This window comes from Sus scrofa, chromosome 15 (genome assembly GCF_054392235.1).
Source record: "Sus scrofa isolate SSC_HxYL_T2T_F1_AM1 chromosome 15, Sscrofa_HxYL_maternal_Yorkshire_Landrace_v2.0, whole genome shotgun sequence".
NCBI classification, from domain to species: domain Eukaryota; kingdom Metazoa; phylum Chordata; class Mammalia; order Artiodactyla; family Suidae; genus Sus; species Sus scrofa.
Window position 1 is genome coordinate 66,651,501 of NC_139397.1, and position 21,877 is coordinate 66,673,377.

Here is a 21,877-nt window from a genome sequence, read left to right on the forward strand (position 1 = left end):
TAAATCTGAATTGCAGCACAAAATAGCACACTCGTAGAATCTCAAGCTGTATGCTAGTTTTTCAAAAAGGCTTTGAGGTATGCGTAAGAGTTTATACTGACTACATGAGACAACCAGGGTACATTTATTTCCTCCTGGGCCTGGAAGGCTGGGAGTAGAATACAAAGGCAATGGAGCACATGGGCCTGTTATGGCCTAGAGCTGGGCTGCCTAGGTGGTAACTGAATGAGTATACCAGGGTGTATAGGGACTGAAGTGATCCTCCCAGAAGTGAGAAGGGCCCTTGGGGAACACAAGTGTTGGGAATGGCACAGGTACAGGAGAGGGGTTATGGAGTGGATGTGAGATGGGCGTGCAGAGGTGGGGTGAACCTTGCAGGGCATGCTGAACCATGTTGAGCTCTGGTGTTGATTGAGAGGCTGGATGCCAAGGACTGGGAGAACAGAAGGGCCTGTGGGTCTGCAGGACCCATGAAGATGTGACTGCAGACAGGATCATCCCTGGGAGAGATGAAAGAGTCCAAGGTAGCTCCTACATGAGGGGATGAGGGGGCAGGTCGCGGACTCCCATTCAGGAATACATGGTCAGCTGCAGCCACACCTGAATGTTCCCCTGGATTTGTCCAGGGCCATCTTTGTCAAGAGATTTGAAGGCACGGAACAGGGAATCCAGTCTGACCAGGCAGCTGATGAAGTTGTCAAAATCCACGTTCCCTCCATCAGAGCAGGGTCAGAAGATCATGCTGTGGAGATGCTCACTTAGGCGGAACCCTGCTATCTCGAAGGTCCCTGGAGTTCACCGCTGCCCACTGTCCCTGAATGGTCAAGGTCACACTGTTTGCATATGGCCTGCCATTTTTTGATGTTATTCCACAAGTACTAGAATTCCTGGAAGCCCAGCTAGCTGAGGATGTCATTATCCATCACCGCCATTGTGCTGTGACATGTGTCATTGCCCAAACCATCAGTCTCCAGATCAGGATGGCGGGTCACGACTTTTCGTGGAGTTCTGTGGTCTGCAGCTAGCTGGGCAAAGAGCCTCCAGAACTGCCAGACCTCCTCCCTCTCTTTGGCCGGCTGGTTGGAGTAATAAGTGAGAGTGGGCGAGGCTCTGTGTTGTACCGGTGCAGCCGTGGAGTTGGAGGCGCTAAGGACTCCGCCAAGGATGCGCTCGTTTGGGTGGTTTCCTCCCACTGCCTCCCTCCTTCCAGAATGAGTTAACCAGGAACTAGGCTATGACTCAAGATTCTGTCTCACTTGCAGGTCTGCTGGTCCTCTGGTCTGTGCAGCTCTACAAGTGTTGGGTTTTGGAGGAAGGTTGTTTGAGAAACGCTAAAGAAAATTAAGCAGCAAACTCAATTATCTCTGGACAAAAGAAAGAATTTAAAGGTAAAAAAAACTTATTGCCCAAAGATTCTCCTACAAGTCATGTGGGTCTTCATCTTTCTGTTTCCCAGTAACCTAGACATAGTATTTAATTTGCTGCTTTATGGTAGAAAATTCATTGATTCAACAATGATGTGCTCCACAGTAATTTCGACAACTTTTTAGCTAAAACCAGAGATGGCTATAAGGGCAGAAATAGAACTGTAAATGGGGATAAAAGACAGAAGGTGTTACTGCGGAAAAGAGCCAGGTACCAAAATTTGAGAAAAAAGAAAAGAATAAATTCTAAGGGATTTATTACTTAGCATGCTAGATCATCCTCATACTGTCCTATGCACTTATTATATAAACTGAACAGTTGGGTCCAAGGCCCTTGAACATTCTCCTCATTTAAAAAAAAGTGTCTACATTTTTTTGCTCATTTAACAATGTCCAAAGAACCTGTGAGAAATGTGTTTTTGAATAGAGCTAATAATAACAGGGAGTATTAAAAAGTGGGATATTGGTTCTTTAAAATGGTTTTAAGCCGAAGTCATCTGCTAGCATATGGATTTCAGTTTTGCTACCCTAAAGAGATGGCTTCAGATTACATTATTTAAAATTTTTAGTTTACTCTCTGAACTCTAATTTAATATTAACTTTCGCTGAGAGGAATGTCTTTTGAAATCCAGCCTGAGCCAAAGGAAAACTTCCGATGACGGTTCCCTTGCCGAGGGACCATTCTGTGCCACCCCCACCCCCCCGTTCCTGGCTTGATACTTCTTGTGCCTAATACTGATTTGTGTCTGAACTCAGAGGGGGTTAGGGTATGATCCATTCTTGCTCTAAAATCCCAGCATCACCTAGACTTGTGGACCAGGCAGGCACACAGCAGACCTGCCCCTATTTGCTATTGGTGTCAGTCCAACTCAGACCAGAGAAATCCTCTGATCAGGGACAGGTAATCATTAAAAGTGTATTAAAACTAGGCTCATATCCTGGTTCATTAAGAGGTCACACTGGCTTACAAAACTAAAAGGAGAGATTTCCTAATGTCTCCTGAAACCAGGAAGAAGCCTGACTCTGACAATCCTAAACATATGGATTACAACTGAACACTCTGTCATCCCAATATTCAGAAAACTGGTGAAAGATTTTCTGTTTTCATCCCAGTGTTGCTCTCCTGAAGACACAGAGTCTCAAATCGTACAGGTCTCATCCCTGAATTTTTTTTTACATGAACTTTCAGCCAAACAGCTGGTAAACAGGTTTCCTTGTCTTTTCAAAAATTCCCTTTGATCGTTTATTTCTCTGCTAGTCTAACCTCTTAGCACTTATTTCTTCAGTGAGTGTAAGGATTAATCTCCTTGCTCCTACGCTATTATGCAAACCTATAACACCCCTAAAATGAAAACCACAGTGCTAGGCTTGCTATCATAATAAAGACTTTCGAGTTGTCATAAAAAGACTAATTTAGTCTCTCTAAATTAATATAAGACACTAATAATACATTTAGAAAAGAGGCATTGCCATTTTCACTCATTTTCCCTAACCAGTCTTCAAGTCTTGCATCTGTTTTCTCCATGTTCTCTTTCTCTCTTCCTTCCTTCCTTCCTTCCTTCTCTCCCTCCCTCCCTCCTTCCCTCCTTTCTTTCTCTCTCTCTTTCTTTCTTTCTTGTTGTTCTTATTGAATATTACTCCATGTTTTCTTAACCAAAGTATATCCTACTAAATCTGGGAAGCAACCAGGTTAAGCTTTAGATTCGTGTTTCTCTCTTTTCCTTTCCAGTGTATTTCTCTGATTGTCCCTTATTCATTTCCCAGAATGTTTAATACCCATATAATGCAGAGAGCTCAACCATGTTCCCTAATGGATTCCTACATGTACATATGGTACATATCTTGAAACAGCTTTTAATTTCATATAGCTGTGCAGTCAGCTGCTGGTTTCTACTGCTTCTAGAAACCTTGCCAGACCATCTGCAGACCTCTAATTGTACTTCTGACCAGAGGGTAACTGGCAGGAATGAAATATGTTATGACTATATTCAACAAAGTTTCTTAATTCCAACACTCTAATGTAGAAGCAATACCAACTGGCCTTCAGAAAAGAGACAGAGGTTAGCAAGACCCCTGCTTAAGCTGCAGTGGTGCTTCTCTGAGTCAGCAAATACTGTTGACACTTAAGTGTACAGGAACTCAGACCCTACCCAAATACCAGCCATGGGCTGGTTACAGTAATAGAATTGGGTATGTGAACAATACAGGAAGGTTTTCTAGATGCTGGGCAAACCTTCTTGGAATCAGGACCAATTATTGTGACTGACTTTGGGAACATAGTAAATTAAAAGATCGGGTTAGATAATTGCAGTTTTGAAATTCCCACCAGAAGAAAATACTTACTAGACTGAAGGAAACAAGCTAGTTTAGCTGCCCTTCTGAGTGGCAGGTGACCTGAACATGAGGGCGTGCAGACACCTGTGAAGCCTTTTAGAGCAACATTGGTTCACCTCATGTGAAAATGGTTGTCCCCTTCCTGCTCGATAATCTACCCCAAAGTGGCATGATTTACATATAATCACAGATGAACTTTTAACTTCTGCAGTTCTCTATTCCTACCCTCCTATGCATTTAGTTATGTATAACTACATCACTCACCTCCTTATATAGCCACCCACCCCATAAAGAGATGTTTTTGGGGAAAGAATGCACATCGTGCACACATGCTGTTGTTTTTGTTATTTTGGGAGAGCCTAAAGCTATTGCATTAGTTGACAGGGAACTTCACATTTTTATTGTGTGAGTAGGATGGTAGATAGAGTGAAATGTGGGGGTGTGCAGGACAGGAAGGCAAGGAAAATTGACAGCGAATGGGTCCCTCGTTACCTGAGACTGGGAAGGGAACTGATGTTATTTAGAAAGTTCGAGTGCAGAGTTCCTGTCGTGGCGCAGTGGTTAACGAATCCGACTAGGAACCATGAGGTTGCAGGTTCAGTCCCTGCCCTTGCTCAGTGGGTTAACAATCTGACGTTGCCGTGAGCTGTGGTGTAGGTTGCAGACACAGCTCGGATCTCGCGTTGCTGTGGTTCTGGCGTAGGCCGGTGGCTACAGCTCCAATTCGACCCCTAGCCTGGGAACGTCCATATGCCGCAGGAGCGGCCCAAGAATTAGCAAAAAACCAAAAAAACCAAAAAAAAAAAAAAAAAAAAAGTTCGAGTGCAAATTCCAGAGATTAGTAGTTATATGATGGAGACGTAGATATGTATAGATACAGTATTGGGCTAGCCTTTTTTTTTGTTTGAAAATCAGTTTTATTGCAATATCATTTATGTACAATATGCTGTGTCCATTTAAAGTTCAAAACTCAATGTGCATGTGTGTGTGTGTGTGTGTATATACACTTGTGAAACCTCTGCTACAATCAAAGCAAAATATTTCTATTGTTTCCAAAATTTTTTCTTGCTTCTTTTCTGTCCATCCCTTCTTCTACCCTTAGCCCCAGTCAAAACAGAGCTGTTTTTTTGCATTTTTTCTAGACTTTTATACAAATGGAATGATACTCTTATGTCTGATGTCTTACCCTCAACATGATGTTGACATTCGTTCATTTTGTTGTGCATATTAACAGTTTCTTTTTATTGTTGAATAATATTCCATTGTATGGGTGCAGCACTTTCCGTTTCTCCATAACTTGCTGGTGAACATCTGGATTTGTTTCAGTTTCTGACTATTGTGCATAAAGCTGCTATGGATGATTTGGGGTCACTGTGTGCAAAACTGCTGTAAATACTCGTGTACAAGTCTTTGTGTGGAAACATGTTTTTATTGCTTTTGTGTATGAACTTGGGGGAGTGGAACATCTGGGTCACATGTTTAACTTTTTAAGAAATTACCAAAAAGTTTTTTCTGAGTGATTGAGCCAGATAACATTCCCATAAGGGATGTATGAGAAATCCAATTGCTCGGCATCCTCACCTATATTGCTATTGCCCATCATTTTATTTATTTTTTTTTGTCTTTTTTTTGTCTTTTGTTGTTGTTGTTGCTATTTCTTGGGCCGCTCCCGCGGCATATGGAGGTTCCCAGGCTAGGGGTTGAATCGGAGCTGTAGCCACCGGCCTATGCCAGAGCCACAGCAACGTGGGATCTGAGCCGCGTCTACACCACAGCTCACGGCAACGCCGGATCGTTAACCCACTGAGCAAGGGCAGGGACCGAACCCGCAACCTCATGGTTCCCAGTCGGATTCGTTAACCACTGCGCCACGACGGAAACTCCCCATCATTTTAATTATAGCTATTCTGATGGATGCGTAGCAGAATCTTACGGTAGTTTTAATTTCCATTTCCCTGGTGATTAATGTGGTTTACAGCTCTTCATGCAATTTGTGTACTGTCATTAGTGAAGTGTCCATTCAGTTCTTTCACTCATTTTTTAATTGGATTGTTAGCCTTATTATAGAGTTATAAGGGTTTTTTAGTCTGGATATAAGTCCTTTGTTGAATATATGCTTTGCAAACGTCTCTTACATTCTCTTGGTTGTCTTCATTTTCTTGACCATGTCTTTCAAAGACCAAATTTTTATTTTGAAGTCTAATTTACTGATATTTTCTTTTATAGCTCCTGGTTTTTGTATCCTATTTATGAAATTTTTACAAAACTCCAAGTCCGTAGAATTTCTCCATGGTTTTCTTCTAGAAATTTTGTGTGGTATTAGACTTTACATTTAGACCCATGATCATTTGGAGTTAATTTTTGTGCAGTTGACTTTTTTTTTTGGCATGTAGACAGCAGTTGTTCCAGCACCATTAGACATATATGTATGGATCTATTTCCAGACTCTATTCTGTTTCATTGTTCCTTATGTCTATCTTTATGTCAATACTACACTGTCTTGATTTTTGTAGATAGTATAAATTCTTCTTACACTATCAAGTTCCAGCTTATTCTTTTTTGAAATTGTTTTGGCCCTTCTAGAGCCATAAAATTTCCAAATAAAATTTAGAACCAGCTTGTCAGTTTCGTAAAAATATTGGCTGGGATTTTGACTGCACTTCCTTTGATTCTACTGGTCCCTTTGGGTAGAATTGACATCCTAATAATTGAATCTTTCAATGAAACTATGAATTCCAATGTTCTATGAGTCTTACTTGTCATGTAGATTCCCTGAGGTTTTCAACACAATACTCATGCCATCCGTAGAGTACAATTTTCTTCTTCCTTTCTGCTTTTATTTGCTTTCGATATTTATCTTGGTTTCTTCCCCCCACCTTTTTTTTTCCCCTTACTCTCATTTTGTTTGGTAGTCAATCTTTGACTTCATTGTGATAACCCAGTGCCACGTTAAAACCCTGACCTGGAGAAATTTAACAGAAATCTCAAACTGAGGCCAGGACTAATGGCAAGGCAATAGCTGATGGATGGAGTAAGGAAGAACAAAGAAAGATCCTGTGAAGGTATATAGTTAGCTAGAGTTTGCTATATACTTAGCTGAAGCCTATTAGCTAAGGCCTGCAGTTTTAGCCTTGCTCTGTCATTGCCCTTGCTGACAGAGTCAGTCCCATTGAGCTCCTTTTGAGCTGGTGGGAAGACAGCTGTGAGTGGACCTGTATTATCTATGGCTGGAAAACTCTGTGGGCTTTAGAACAACGAGTGAATTTCAAGTGAGGAGGCCAATGTCAGCCATAGGCAAACATACCCGTCCTTTCTCAGTTCCCAGTTCCCCCTCCTCTGCATGTCCTCCCAAGCTGGAGAAGCAGTCTCTGTCTCCTTGCTTCAGTTTCTGGACACTTCTTTCTTCTGCAACAGTATAGCCTCACCTTCCAGAGGCCTTTCCTTCCTCCCCTATAAAAAGCTCTCAAGAAAGATCTGAACCTCCTTCTGTGATTAAATGTTGTTCTGTCCTCACATCTTGCCCATTGTTAGGTCTTAACAAGGTGTATCTGAAGATGTTTTAAGTCCCAAACAAAGGAAGACACAGATACAACAGTAAAACACATAAAGGGAAGAATATAGTATTTTTTGAATGTCTTACTGTATGATGCCCAGGGGTGGTTATTTAATCATAATAAGATCTAAAATATGATTTATATCTCCATTATAGATTAAAGGACTGGGATCTAAGAGGTTAAGCCTTTTGTTCAAGGTCATATAAAAATTGGAGAATGAATTCGAGCATCAGTCTGAGTTTAAGTATGGGCCTTTTCTATTGCACTCTGCTGACTCTTCGATATTACTTGAACACTTTTGTTGTGTAATATATTTGCTAACTTATCACTGATTCTGTAATACTAGATCGTACATGTCTTATTTGCAGGAGTGCATTTACCGTGATATACCCAACCTTCAGCAGAGGGCATGACAAATGGTTACTCACTGCCAGCTTGTTCAATTGATTTAAATACCAACAAAACTATGTGTCTATTTGCTTTATTTATTCATTTATGAAGCACATACTTTTTTTGTAGTTAGGCACATAGATCTAGAGTGGAAGTCCCGTAAGCAAATAAGCTGTTAATTCCACACAGTAATACAAGCTGTGGCGCAGGGATGAATAAAAATAATTGAGGAAATACAAAAAAGAGTTATGCCGACTGGCCTTGGGATGTCAGCAGAGGCTCCATGAAGGAGGGATATTTTGATGTTTAATGTCAGGAATGATGCTGTGGGAAAGAAGGAAGATATTCCAGACAGAGAAGGCAGTTCTGTGCAAGGATGGAAGTGAGGGAGAGCGTGACAAATGCGAGAAAATGGAAATAGCTCAGGGTGGTGGTGGGGACATAGAATGTGAGACGTGGAAAGATGAGAGAATGAAATGGGTGTCACCTATGAGAAGTTTATTATGTTCTGTTAAGACTTTATCCCAAGGCAGCCACCAAAGGAATATAATCAGCAGATGGTAGAATTAAATTTCCTGTTTGGAAAGAACAGGAAACAGCTTCTCTCCTGGCTTCTTTATGGAAAGTGATGGAAGCCGGGGCAAGACATCGTTTGGTAAAGAATCACTGAATTCTATGTGAAAGATGAAATTAAGGTAGAGAGTATGGGGTTGGGGAGAGTGAGTAGGTTTGAGAGAGAATAAAAGCAAGATAAATAGAATTTGCAGACTGATTAATTTGGGGGCTAATGGACGAAGGCTTGATGAGGGTTTGGGGTTTGGGAAGATGGTGGACAGCTGGGCCATTTTTGAGCTCCTGAACCTGGGTGAAGTATTTGCCTGGAGAAGAATATCTCCAATAAATAGCATCCCACACAGTGTGCTAAGACCTTAAATTCATCATGATTGTTTCACCAAATCATTTGCCTCCTCCTCCCCGACTATGCCACATCTCTTTATAATGGCACCATTTCCTGAGTCACCAAGGCTGCAAACCTCTTGGTCACCCTTGGTTCCTCCTCTCCTCCTCTCTCTACCACAAAAATTAACTCCTATGCATTTCTGGCTACAAGAAGCTTTCTTTTTGTTCTTCCCTCTTCTCAGCAGAATACCTGTTCACCCTACATTTACACAGGGAGGGACCATGAATCACCCATGTGACCCTACACTGAGGAACAGTGATTCAGTCCAAGATAACCTATGGCTACAACCTTACACCAAGGAGAGCCATATTTCATTTTTTTGGTACCAAAAATTACTTTGTTACCCCTTCACCCCAAATTCACTCCTCCTTTTCTACTCTGTGGCTAAGAAAACTGTCTCCTGCTGATAGCAGTACCATGGCACTCTTTCCCTGTGCACTCTGCAGGTCTGGACTGGAGTAGGGCACCTGTAGAAGACTGCAGGTGGGGAGAGAAGGGAGTGCGTGTTCATTTCCTCTTCCATTCCCGCTTCATTGCTGTCTTAGCAGCAGCTCCATAGTCTCTGGCAAAGGGACTCCCTGACTCTGACTCTCCAGGCTCTGATAACGCCTCCTTCCATGTGTCCTCTCAGACTCAAAAGTGGTGACAGGTCTCTCCTGTTGCCCCTCCCACAGCACGTCAACATCCCTTGATGGTTCCCTTAACCCTGTTTCTTCATTAAACTCCCTTTGCCTAAACCCTTTTTAAGGCACCATCTGTCTGCCTCATGGATCCTAATTGATACAGTGCCCTCTCAGAGGGCACGTCAGAGTAATCTTTGCCTTCCTAGGGGTGCATCTGGGTATGTTTCTGTCTCCCAGGCACCAAGCATGGTGACTGACCACTAGAAAATCACTTGTTATCCTAGATGAAGAAAGATGATTAATGAGCAAGACTCAGTTCTTTATGGGAATCCAGGTTGACAGACCAAAATGCCAGACGTGACCCCTATTAGCTGTTATTCTGATTATCTCCCAGTGGGCTGGACTCTATACCCCACGGCGTTCCCAACTAATAGTGAAAGATCAAGACTGCATAAACTTATTTACTGACAGGGGTGCCCATTGAACAGACTTAACAGCCTGGCCTGTCTGATACTCAGTGTACTATCTCTGCCATCTTCCAACTGTAAATTCTAAGACATTGTGACTAATAACTTTCTTTAAGAAGCCAGCTAGTTTGTCACTGTCCTTAAGGGTGGCTTTGACAGGAGCTAATCTAAAAGGGCTGATGCTTCAGCACCAGCCCTTCAGGGTAATTTGGACATGGTGTATTCACAGCTCTCTTTCTGTTTAGTGAGGGTGACATTCAATCTCAGAAGTGGAAGAGCCACTTGCCATGGGCTACCATCAGAGAGGGTCTCTAACCAGATGCTGTGGCAGTGTTTCCTGCTCTGCTCTTCCTGGAGGCCTCAGCCATGCTTGTCTGAATTATTTTTTCTCCATACATCGTGTTTTTGAAGTTCCCATTTCCAAATTATTTTAGCTGGGTATTTTCCCTGCCAATCTGTTCCTCCTCTCTGCTTCTTCTTCTTTTTTTTTTTCTTTTGTCTTTTTAGGGCCACACCCAAGGCATATGGAGGTTCCTAGGCTAGGGATGGAATTAGAACTGTAGCTGCTGTCCTACAACAGACACGGAAACGTGGGATCAGAGCCACGTCTGTGACCCACACTGCAGCTCAGGGCAATGCCGGATCCTTAACCCACTGAGCAAGGCCAGGGGTCAAAACCTGCATCCTCATGGATGCTAGTCATATTTGTTTCCACTGAGCCATGACGGGGACTCCTCCTGGCTTCTTAGTGATTTTTCCCAATGGAAAACAAGGAAAGAAAGGATCTCAAGATCTTCTCCTGCAGGAGGTAGTGTCACTCTCTCCTGGAGAAGGATTTTTTTCATTCAGAAGTCAAGTCTGGGGTCCGGAAGGGCAAACATGTGCAAATTTGAAACAAAAGTTTCCAGAGCATCATTCCTGTCACACATGCGTAAAAGAAATTATCCAATGGGAGCAGTACATAAATCATAAATCACTCCATAGAGAGTGCCAGAAAATTCCACTGCATTCCTTCCAGAATCGAAAACCCAAACATGTTAGTGTTCCAAGCCCTTACCTAAAAAATTTTGAAGGGAAAATGAACTGTGCATAGCTATGGCGAAAGTATAAACAATTCATCCACCTGATGGGACCACCTGCTAATCAATGTTCCCACAGTATTTTGTATCCAGCTATGAATCAAAAACTCTTGAGCTAAGTTTGTGGCTTAAAAAGCCAAAGACGCCTGTCATCATCATCACTGTTATTTACAGGGATGGAGCCAGAATCCGCATGAGTTGTGTTGCTTCTTAAAGGATGTTGGTCTACATGGGTTATGTCTGGCTTGGGGGAGGAGCATGGCCTGGTTCCCGATGCTGAGGTTAATGGACCATGCGGTAAATCACAGTCATAGTTTCTTAACTGGCTGAGCACCCACAGAAGAGAGAACCATGCATGTGTTAGAAATGTCTAAGAAAAGGTACTTGTACGAATTTTTTTTTAAAGCAAGATGTTGTTTTACGAGACAGTGTTTAGGGCAAAATGTTTTGAAAGCCATGTATTGAGGTAGACAAGAAAACAATTCTCGTAGCAAAATGTCTGCCTTCCTCCATGCAGAGAGTAAGTTGGGCCAAACATGAGGAGCCCCCAAAAAATTGGAAAAAGAGAAATACGTTCAGCTATAAAACCAGTGCCCTGAAATAGACTAGGGGGCACAGCGTCTTACACCTAATGACAACACCTGACTTAATATATTTATATATTAGGTTGAAGGGGCTGCTGCGACAAAACACCGCAAAGTAGGTGGCTCAAAACAACAGACATGTCTTGTCTCCCAGTTTTGGAAGCCAGAGGTATGGAATCAAGACGACAGCAGGCCCATGCTGTCTCTGAAGGGTTGGGGCATCTTCCTTGGCTCTTCCTGCCTTCTGGTGTTGGGTCTGACTCCATTGTTGTATGGTGCTCTCTGCGTGTCCCTCTCTTCACGGGGCTGTCTTCTTATAAGGATGTCAGTCCTTTTGGATTAGTAGGTCACCCTGCTTCAGTGTGACCTTATCTTAACTGTTACATCTGTAGCAACTCTGTTTGGAACTAAGGTCACATTCTTAGGAGACAAACATCTTTTTTGAAATTGAAATATGGTAAGGATAAGATTTAAAAGTTAGGAGTTTTCTTCTCTGTTTCTTTTTACCTTTTCCCCTCCTTCCCTCCCTCTATCTCTATCTCTCTTTCACCTTTCTTCTTCCTCTCTCTCTCTCTCTTTCCCTCCTTCCCTCCCCCTCTACCTCCCTCCTTTCCTCTCTCCCTATCTTTCTTTTTCTCCTTCTTTTTTTCCTTGTGTCTCTAGCCACGGCTTCTTGGTGAGGAGTACAGAACAAAACTAGGAGACACGAAGCTGAGGTACATAGGAAAGGCATGGTGATACCCAGAGAAATACGGTTCACAGTGAGAAAGTCTGTCTGCCTGTGTGATGAGGAAATCCCTGAGGATGGAAGCTAGCTGAATGGCATTTAGAAGAAGGAGAAAGATTTAGGAGTATGATAAGGGTGTGCAGCTAAAGATGATTTTCAGGAGTTGGCTGTGTGACCAAAGAGTAGCCCTCCTTTACCACCATGGAGAACATCTTGAGATGGTAGCTTTGTCACACTTCATGGCTATGGAGTCAATGTCTGTATTCCATGCAGATGTGTTACCATGAGGCTGTAGGGAGGGAGAAAATTGGACCAGCTCTGTTCATGCTACGTAAAGTGCTGATCTGATGGAGGTTCTTCAGCAACGGAGGTACAATGACAAAAGACAGAGAGAAGGAAATAGTGGCAGTGTTCATTCATGCGTAGCCCAAAGGACAAAGCTTGGCCAGCGAATGTTACTATTATGGCTCCTTTGTAATAGACAACTATGTTTATGCTTTCTTAGCTCGAACTAGTCCTTCATATCACACAAGGAGACCCCCTATTCTGCTCCTATGCTCATTAAGCAAACTTCCCACTTTAATTTACTCCTTCAAGGAGAGAATGTATTAGTTTTATTGACAAAAATATTCGCTTCCAGAGTTTGGCAAACCTTTTTATAAAGGGCAAGGTTGCAAATATTTTAGGCTTTGCAGGCTGGAACAGCCCTGTAGCAATGACACGGCTGTGTCACTTGGGGGGAAAGCAGCCCCAGACAATATGTAAACCCAGGGCCTGGTTGTGCTCCAGTGCAATTTGATTTACAAACAGGCATCAGGCTGAGCAGGCCCACAGATCATAGATTGCTGGTCCTGTTCTAGACCATGGAACAAGAAAGGCTTTTGCATTTTCAGTAAAAATTTGCATTTCTTTTTTATATATAAATCTCACTTAGTTTGGTTAATGCTCACTGCCATTGAGAAACACCATCAATATGCTGACAAATTCAAGACTGAGTGTGTAAGACCTGGGGTCAGAGCTTCGGGCACAGTTAATTCACATGTTCATTGTTACCTCCTAAAGCGTCATGGCAACAGCGTGCTGGTTTCTCCCCAAACAAGGATAGGATCTCATGATACAATTTCAGATCAGGGTTTTTCTGTTTTTGTTTTTCCTATGCTCACTGGGGCCTCAAAAATTCATCGAGATGAACTAGTTTTGCAAAGGAGCACGTGAGCCTTAGAAATGTGAACTGACTGGAAGTTCCCCTTGTGGCGCAGTGGTTAACGAATCCGATTAGGAACCATGAGGTTTCAGGTTCGGTCCCTGCCCTTGTTCAGTGGGTTAACGATCCGGCATTGCAGTAAGCTGTGGTGTAGGTTGCAGATGTGGCTCAGATCCCTCGTTGCTGTGGCTCTGGCGTAGGCTGGAGGCTACAGCTCTGATTTGACCCCTAGCCTGGGAATCTCCATATGCCGCAGGAGCGGGCCAAGAAATAGCAAAAAGACAAAAAAAAAAACAAAGCAAAAAAATACAAAAAAAATTAAAAAATAAAAAGAAATGTGAAACGACTTAGAAATTCAAACTTGGAAGCAAGGTTGAGTATCCAGGATTCTTGACCTTGGGTTTGGTTTATTCCCAACCTTGAACTTGGCTACTAAAAATTATCACAAAAGCTGGAGACCTGGGTCTCTAGTGATAAGGCAGCATTATATAGTGTTGATAAAGATGATGGTGATAATGAGTAAGTCAGTGGCCAAGAGCACTCCCAGGCTCTTAAGATCCCCTACAGTTTATGTCACGTCTTTTATAAATTTTAAATGCCACTCAACATTTATTATCCATGTATTTGTCTACGCCTGTCTTGAACCTGTCTGTGTTTTGACTTTACAGTTAGTTCAGGTAGCAGATTCCATGTGTTTACTTCTCTTTTAGACAAGAAGCCCTTCTTGTTGACTTAGAGCTTATTTTTATTAAAGCTGATGGTGAATAACTGAAGGATGCCTAAGGTGGATTAACCCAGAATGCTCTTAGGGGGAGAGCATTCCAGAGGCGTCCTTTGCAGACAGTCTTTGGGTACCTTACAGAGCACATCACTCCAAAGTAATACACTTCCATGGTGATTTTGCGACATTTTTAACCATCAAAACTTGCTAAAAAATTTGCATGGGATCTCAGATAAAATTGGTAATGTACACACTGGTCTAATTGTGGACCATGTAATTTTTCTTTATGGAATTTACCCTCATATCACATACTATCATTTTTTCTTTTAATTTGGTTCTCCCAACTAGAACATCAGCTCTGAGAAGGCAAAACCTTTGTCTCTTTATCCCAGTCACTAAAATAGTTACATATGAATAGCCAGCATCTGATAAATGATTTTTTTTTTTTGCTTTTTTTTTTTTTTGTGCTAACCCTGCAGCATTTGGAAGTTCCCAGGCTAGGGGTTGAATCAGACCTGTAGCCTATGCCACAGCCACAGCAATGCTGGATTCTAGCCACGTCTGTGAGCTACACCCCAGCTCACGGCAATGCCAGATCCTTAACCCACTGAGTGAGGCCAGGGATCAAACCCGCATCCTCATGGATCCTAGTCGGGATCATTAATACTGAGCCACAAAGGGAACTCTGCAATAAATAAATTGAATAAATGAAGCAACATGTGGTCCTGAAGGCACACCTGAGCCTGAGGCTTCCTTTATGATTTCCTTACTCTCATGTGGTATCCAACTTAGGCTTCCTCTGTAAAGTTCTGTGGATTTTGATGGGCATAGAGCCTTGCTATGAAGCTCACACACGTTTTATCTTATTGGGGCCTCGCAACCACCCTAATAAGGCATATATTATTACAGCTCCCAATTTGCAGTGAGAAAACAGACTCTGAGATGATGTTAATGGACTGAGAGTCACACTGATGGAAAGTGGTGAAGCTGTAGAGCTGAGTTAGCTCCAAGTGTGCTACACCAGAGTTGGAACTACCATGAAACTTATAGGAAGGAATTTCAAATTATGACCCAGAAAATACACACACGTACACACACGTACACACACACACACACACACACATGCACTCACATGCACACAGTTATACAAGTAAAGCAAAGGTTTTGTGAAAAAATGCCCTTCCCAATGTAATATATGCTGATATTTTTACTCTATTTAATGAAAAAATATTCTAATTGCAACCACAGACCAAAAAAACAGCATTGTCTAGCCTATGTTCCTGTATACTGTCCCCTCTAATATCATCCTTTCTTTCCATTTTGAAAATGAAAGAATAATTGCTTTTTTCTCATGCTGGGCTGCCCAGTCTCTGCCTGAAGTCAGCCAGTCTGGGGAGTGGGCCGGTTCCTGCACGCTGGAGTCAGGGAACACGAAACAGCCCGGACACTGTCTGAGAGGAAATGGAAAGCTTTTATGGGGGCAAAGGTGGAGAGAAAATCAAATCTGAGAGCCTGGACATTTTGGGCAGGAAACAGTTAAGAGACCACTTGATGCTTTGAGCTGCCAAGACCACCGCAATGTTCCTCTAAAGATTAGACAGAGAACAGATGTGAAGTAACTGGAGTCCTTCAGAATAAGATAGCGTCGACATAAATTAGCCTTGCCTAGGGCCTGACAGAGGGACCACGCTCTTTTTGAAGTCTTCGGAGGGAAGCCATTTTTTATGGGCCTTCCAAGGTTATATACCTTCATCCAAAAGAACAAGTTTAATTAGAGCCGCTTGTTTACAGGGAAGGGAAGCGAGCCTAGTGGGGGCTATCAGGGTGACTGCCCAGAAAAGAAACGAGGGAGCCTGCAGAACAGCTGAGGTTTCCTTGAGTTCTCTTCAACTGATAAGATTCCCTTCACCCCGCAGATTACTTTGGTCTGTTTTCCTGAGAAGGGAGAAACAAAGAGGTGAAAATATTCCAGGCTCCCGATCCTCCAGTTTGGAAGGATTTTACTTAGAATCTCCTCTGAAGCTGCCTTTCCTGCTGGCTGGGGAGGTGGCAGCACAGCCAGCTGCTGGAAGACAGGCCTCCAGGGCCACTTGCCCACACACCACAGGAGCCAGCACCTAGGGTGCCGGCCAGTCTTATCAGTGGATATTTAACCCAAGGCTTTGAGAAGGGCCTGGCCTGCCAGCTCCTCAAAGATAAATTCTCTACTCCGGGGAGGCCCAACTGGGGTGGGATTTGAGCCAGAGCTGGCTTTGCTGAGGCTGGGTCCCAGCAGAAGAAAGGGGATCTGGCTCACCACTGATAAGGGCCTGGGGATGGGAGGTCTGCTAGGAGGTCCTGATGGGATTCCTCTACGCATCTGAGAAAGGGCAGGGGCAGCACCCCTTGGCAGCTGAGGGGATGCCAAAGTCTGGACCAGGTTCCCTGAACATCTACCACATGCCTGGTCCCCTGGGGAAAGGATGAGGGGGTTGAGCGACCTTGATGGTGAGGGGGTGGAGAAGGAGAGGAAGCTGCTGTGGCTGAGGCCTGAGGGTGTCTGGCCTGAGCCCCTGGCTGTATCTCCTGGGTTCCAGAGGTTGGGGGAACTGGTCAGGGTAGACCCAGGTCCAGAGCCAGGCTTGCCTGGCTGTGGGCAGCTCCCTCCCACTGCTCCTTCAGGCAGGCTCTCCGGCCCTTCAGAGAGAGAAGCAGATTCCCCAGGCCAGCCTGAGGCTTACCAAAACTGTTGGGTCCAGGAGAGAGAACAGCAGAGGCTGTCTCCTCTCTCCAATGGGAGAGCCCTTCTTTTTGTTCCCACGGCCAAGGTGATCCGTAGGTGGGGAGCTGTGTTCTGGTTGTGGAATCTAAGGGCCGCTGAAACAAGTCCCCGCCCTAAGGCATCCCTTCCAAGCTGCCTAAAATGCCATCTATAATTTGAGTTAAGCGGTGCTGTTAAAAAAAAAAAAAAAAAAAATTAGTCCCGGGGAGAGTTAAGAGAATTGTAATCAGTCACAGCTTACTACTCACTTGGCTCATCTTCCTCTTAACATCAGGCTAGGTCTTCATCATGGAAAGGATGGAAGACTTTTGAGGGAAGGGACATGAGTAAGAGGCATTTCTGGAAAGGACCATTCAGGGTAAAGCCAGTCATGGCGTCTATGGTGACTGTGTGTTTTGCAGGGGGTGGGGGGTCACCGTGGTCAGAAGAGGATTTGAGAAGGGAAAGGGTTTAGGAGGACCCACGGGAAGGGGTGAGGAAGAGCCAACAGAGCTGTTCTGTGCTGCCTCAGACACTGTCCCCAAGGCTTACCTTGCCCTTGTTCCTGCAGTTTCGAAATCCTGTTGTCCTTTTCTCTGTGTGAGGTGATCATGCAGGAACAGAGCCATTTCTGCTTCCTGACCTCCAGCCTGAGTCTAGGTGAGATCCTCACTCCCAAGTTCTTAGGAGATTTTATAGTGAGCCTTTGTGTGCAGGGACTGCTTCTGATTCCTGTTTGTAACACCCCCATCCAGTTAGGTACATAAAAGACCCATCATAGCATTTGCAGGAAGACTGATTCACTCAGTGGATGGGGTGTGTACTTTTCACATCTGTGTGTGGTCCAGGGACGGGATTCTTGCTGTTCCTTTCTCTTGCTGTGCATCCCATTCCCATACTGTTAAGAGGCACTGCCTGGTCATCCCTCAAGACTCAAATGCCCTGTCCTCTTTATAGTCTTTGCTTTCTGTCTTCACACACTTCCTCTTGTGTAAAACCTCGTAGTACATGTGTCACGGTGCCTGGGCATTGCTGACTTCTTTCTCAATCTTACCCCTTGACTTTGACCTTCTTAAAGTCCGTCGTGTCTTATTTCTAGCACATAGCACAGTACGTGGCACCTAGCAGGCTTTTAGTAACCTCTCAATGAATTGATTGGACTTTATGTAAAATTACCTCCAAGGGACCTCTCTAACATTCCCAGTGGTTTTTCAGCCTATGTATGGCCAGATAAGTGCCCAGCAGCAGAGGAAAAAACAAAACAAAACAATTAATGAGTGGAATGAGTTGGTCTTTCTTACTCATTTCAGTTTCCCACAATGAATTAACTCTCCTTCTTTATCAAGTCAAGTTCCCTTACCTTTCCTTCTAAACCCTTTCTGAGCTTGGCATCTGAAACGGCAGGTTATTAATTTGGCATGTGACGAGCTGACGTGCACTTCTGAGACTGCTGAGTAGTGAAGGATTTTCAAGAAAGGAAAGCATCTATACAATGATTGCAAATAGGATCCAGAAAATAAGCCCCCATCTGGTTGTCCGTGATGAAGCTCTGCAGCTGGGAGGCAGATGTGCTGGGTTGGCCTTTCTCGTGGCCCAGAGAGGATGGACAGAGGGCAGAATGTGTGGGGCAGTTTGACTCCACGTCCCATTTTCTACCTTTGGATAGATCCAGACCTTCAAAATCAATGTCTCGAGAGGGGTCACTTTTTCCCTGGAGCTGAGGCGGGTGGTGGCACAGCTTCTGCGAAAGTGAAAGACCCACATTAAAGGTAAGGTCAGAATGTGGGTCCTGGTATATGTAGACTTGTAAGCTCAGAGTGTCGAGGGTGCAGTCCTTTGCTGTGGTCACTGTGTCCTTTGTGTAGTGGGGAACCACAGTGTTTTCAACAAGACTTGAGGCAGTCCTTCTTCCCTTCCTTCTCTATTTCTTTTAGCTTTTTCTTTCATTCTTTCTTTTTTTTCTCTCTTTATTCTTTCTTTTTTCTTTCCTTTTCATTTCTTTCCCTCTCTCTTCTTCTCTCTTCCTTCCTTCATCCCTCTCTCTCTTCTTCCATTCTTTCCTTCTTTCCCTCCCTCTTTCTCTCCCCCATCCTTCTTTCTTTTATTCACTTTTTGTTACATTTTAAAATATATATAAATTAGTGAAAATACTCTAATAAAACCTCCATGTTCCTATCACCCAGATTCAGTAATTATCAGCATTTCTTTCAGCTCCTCGTATGACCTTCAGATCACAAAGCTGAGGATGTCTGAGATTCCCTTCCAGCTTTAATAACGTAGGAGTTTTTCTTCATCTCACTTGTTCCTGCACTGAGTGTTGTTTCTCCACTATAAAAAGTATGGAAGGGGGTACATACATATTCAAACTGCAGTGGCCGATCTAAAGGGTAAGTTGTATGTATGTGAAGGGTCCTTTCGTCCCCTAGTTTTTAATCAGTGCTCTACGGCCAAATGAAGATATAATTTACAGTAAAAGTAATGTGCTTGCTATGCAAATGCAGCTCTAGGATAAGCTCCTAGCTGTTGCTTCCAGCAGGATGGTTGCTCCTAAGTCACTTCTATTCAGAAATTCTGATGTTGCCACCAATAGTGGATGAGATTAATACCCAGCTTCCAGAAGCCAAATATCACAGTCACTGTAGCTTTAAGAGCTGATCTCTTTCCTTTATTTTTCATTCTCAGAAAATGTTTCCTTAATTGCCTTGGTGTGCAACAAGAGCTACTTAATTTTTTAAAAAGCTTTTTTCTTTTCTTTCACTGTCTTTTCCTCCCACTCCCCTCCTTCTCTCTTCTTACGGTCAAAGTGGCTATTATTGAGCATTTACAACTTTTTTTTTTTTTTGGTCTTTTTGCCATTTCTTGGGCCGCTCCCTCGGCATATGGAGGTTCCAGGCTAGGGGTCTAATCGGAGCTGTAGCTGCCAGCCTATGCCAGAGCCACAGCAACTCAGGATCCGAGCCGCGTCTCCAACCTACACCACAGCTCACGGCAACGCCGGATTGTTTAACCCACTGAGCAAGGGCAGGGATTGAACCCTCAACCTCATGGTTCCTAGTCGGATTCGTTAACCACTGCGCCACGACGGGAACTCCAGCATTTACAACTTTTAAAATTAGCCTAGGTGATTATTCTCTAATGTATTAGTGGAAAATGACTTTGTGATCTTTGATGTTCTTAAACATTTGTGTAAAATGTAAAAAGGCCTCTACGTAAGCATCTTGGCATTTTTTCCTTATGTCATCTGTCATCTTGGTAGTTCATAGTTTTTTGTAAATCATCTCAGTGTTTTTTGTTTTGTCTTTTTAGGGCTGTACCCATGGCATATGGAGGTTCCCAGGCTACCATTTGAATCAGAGCTGTAGCCGCTGGCCTACGCCACAGCCACAGCAACTGGGATCCGAGCTGCGTCTGCGACCTACACCACAGCTCATGGCAATGCAGGATCCTTAACTCACTGAGTGAGGCCGGGGATCAAACCTGTGTCCTTATGAATGTCAGTCAGATTTGTTTCCCCTGAGCCACAACGGGAACTCCCTCATCTCAGTGTTTCTTAGAAGATGAGCTACAAGAAAGGTGGGGGGGGAAGGTCTGGGTCGCCTCAGCATTTTTCCATTTCTGACTGTTGACTAGTCCCTGGAAAAGCTTTACATTTAAGATATTATGTGTGGCTCTTATGTCCGTGAAATGCTTTCGAGTCACTCATTAACTCTCAGACTGAAAACCAAGTCCTAGAAGGAAAAAAAAAAAATAGCTTCACTAGCCTCACAACTTAGTAACTACTGAGTTTAAAATCACAGAGAATAAAGGCGGTATACACTATATATGTGATATGCGTATGAGTGTAAGTCCAAATTCTGTGTCACAGAATGAACTAATACCTGCAGTAGTGAAAGTCCCTCCGTTAATTGAATTGCACGTTTCTGTTTCAGACTTACTGGTTTGAGTTTGGGGTGTCACTTTTAATATGTCGATGAGTAATTGAAAGTGTGTCTACATTTCTTTAATGCGTATTCCACTTTGTCTTGGCTCTGGATTTATAGAACTTGGGAGGAGTGAGGTAACCTCTCTGGAATCTTATTCTCATGTGTTTTTTTATAAAAAGAGGACAAAAATATTTCCATCGTTTCTTTTCCTTGACATGCTGTACTTTCAAACCAAGATGTTAGGCTGAGTTAGTATTGCCAGGTGCCGATAGAGAGCTCCTAACAAGGACATATGCATTAAAATCACATTAATTAAGTTGCCTGGAAGCTAGAACTGTAAACATCACTGTAAATAAGAGATCCGCTTGTTTATCTTTCCAGCCGTGGTTGTTAGCTTCCCCTCCAGGTATGAGACATCACACACATGCATTTGGATGTGTATGTGTGGTGAAAATTTGGCCTACCCTATGTAATAAAGCAAAAGTCCTTGGTAATTCAGCTCTAAAAATTGTTGGATGATTTTTTTTTTCCCCTTCTTCTCAAATGAGCATTGCCTGGGGAGGTGTATGATGTGCCAGTTAATATGTAGACTTTTTCAGCAGTTTTGACTTTTCTCCCCCCCTCAGAGCTTTGAGCCAAAATGTCAGGTTCTCTGCCACCGATCACTTTCCCTAATTTTCCTGTTTATTCCAACGAGGGCCCTAAACCGTGTTCTCATGGCAGGTGCAGAGCAGCGTGCCATATGGCAGCCTCCTGTGTCAGGCCTGTCACCAGGCCCTCCAGGAAAGGAGGCACAATATTGTCGTCAGGCCACAGCCAGGCCCACATTCAGTCAGAAACCCTCCATCCTTCCCAAACTGCTGACTGCCAGACATTGAAGAATTTCACCAAAAAATGCATAGTGGGGTAATGTACGGGGGAAAAGAATCTGAGAGAGAATGGGTGTGTGTATATGTATGACTGAGTCACTTTGTTGTACAGCAGAAATGATCGCAGCCTTGTAAATGAACTATACTTCAATAAAACTTGAAAAAAGTAATAGCAGAGAGGATTGGGGGATATGCCTGAGCCTCACATCAGGTACGTGGGCTGTTGTTGGTTAATTTGTTTCATAATTTTAACTAAGCCCTTTCTTTGTGCCAGGAA

At 43.4% G+C, this 21,877-nt stretch overlaps 1 protein-coding gene and 1 pseudogene across 42 annotated transcripts in view; one reads left to right on the top strand and one right to left on the bottom strand.

Moving 5' to 3' along the window:
• FUT10 (fucosyltransferase 10) overlaps positions 1 to 21,877 on the top strand; it is a 429,533-nt gene that overhangs the window by 285,239 nt on the left and 122,417 nt on the right. For 24 of the 42 annotated variants that reach the window (XM_085000131.1, XM_085000142.1, XM_085000150.1 and 21 more), the window contains one exon: positions 1,263 to 1,388. The exons of the other annotated variants lie outside the window; for them this stretch is intronic. The gene's annotated coding sequence lies outside the window, so the exon portion shown is untranslated. The remainder of the gene's footprint in view (positions 1 to 1,262; positions 1,389 to 21,877) is intronic. 42 annotated transcript variants of the gene reach the window in all.
• LOC146395884 (calpain small subunit 1 pseudogene) lies at positions 571 to 1,429 on the bottom strand (annotated as a pseudogene).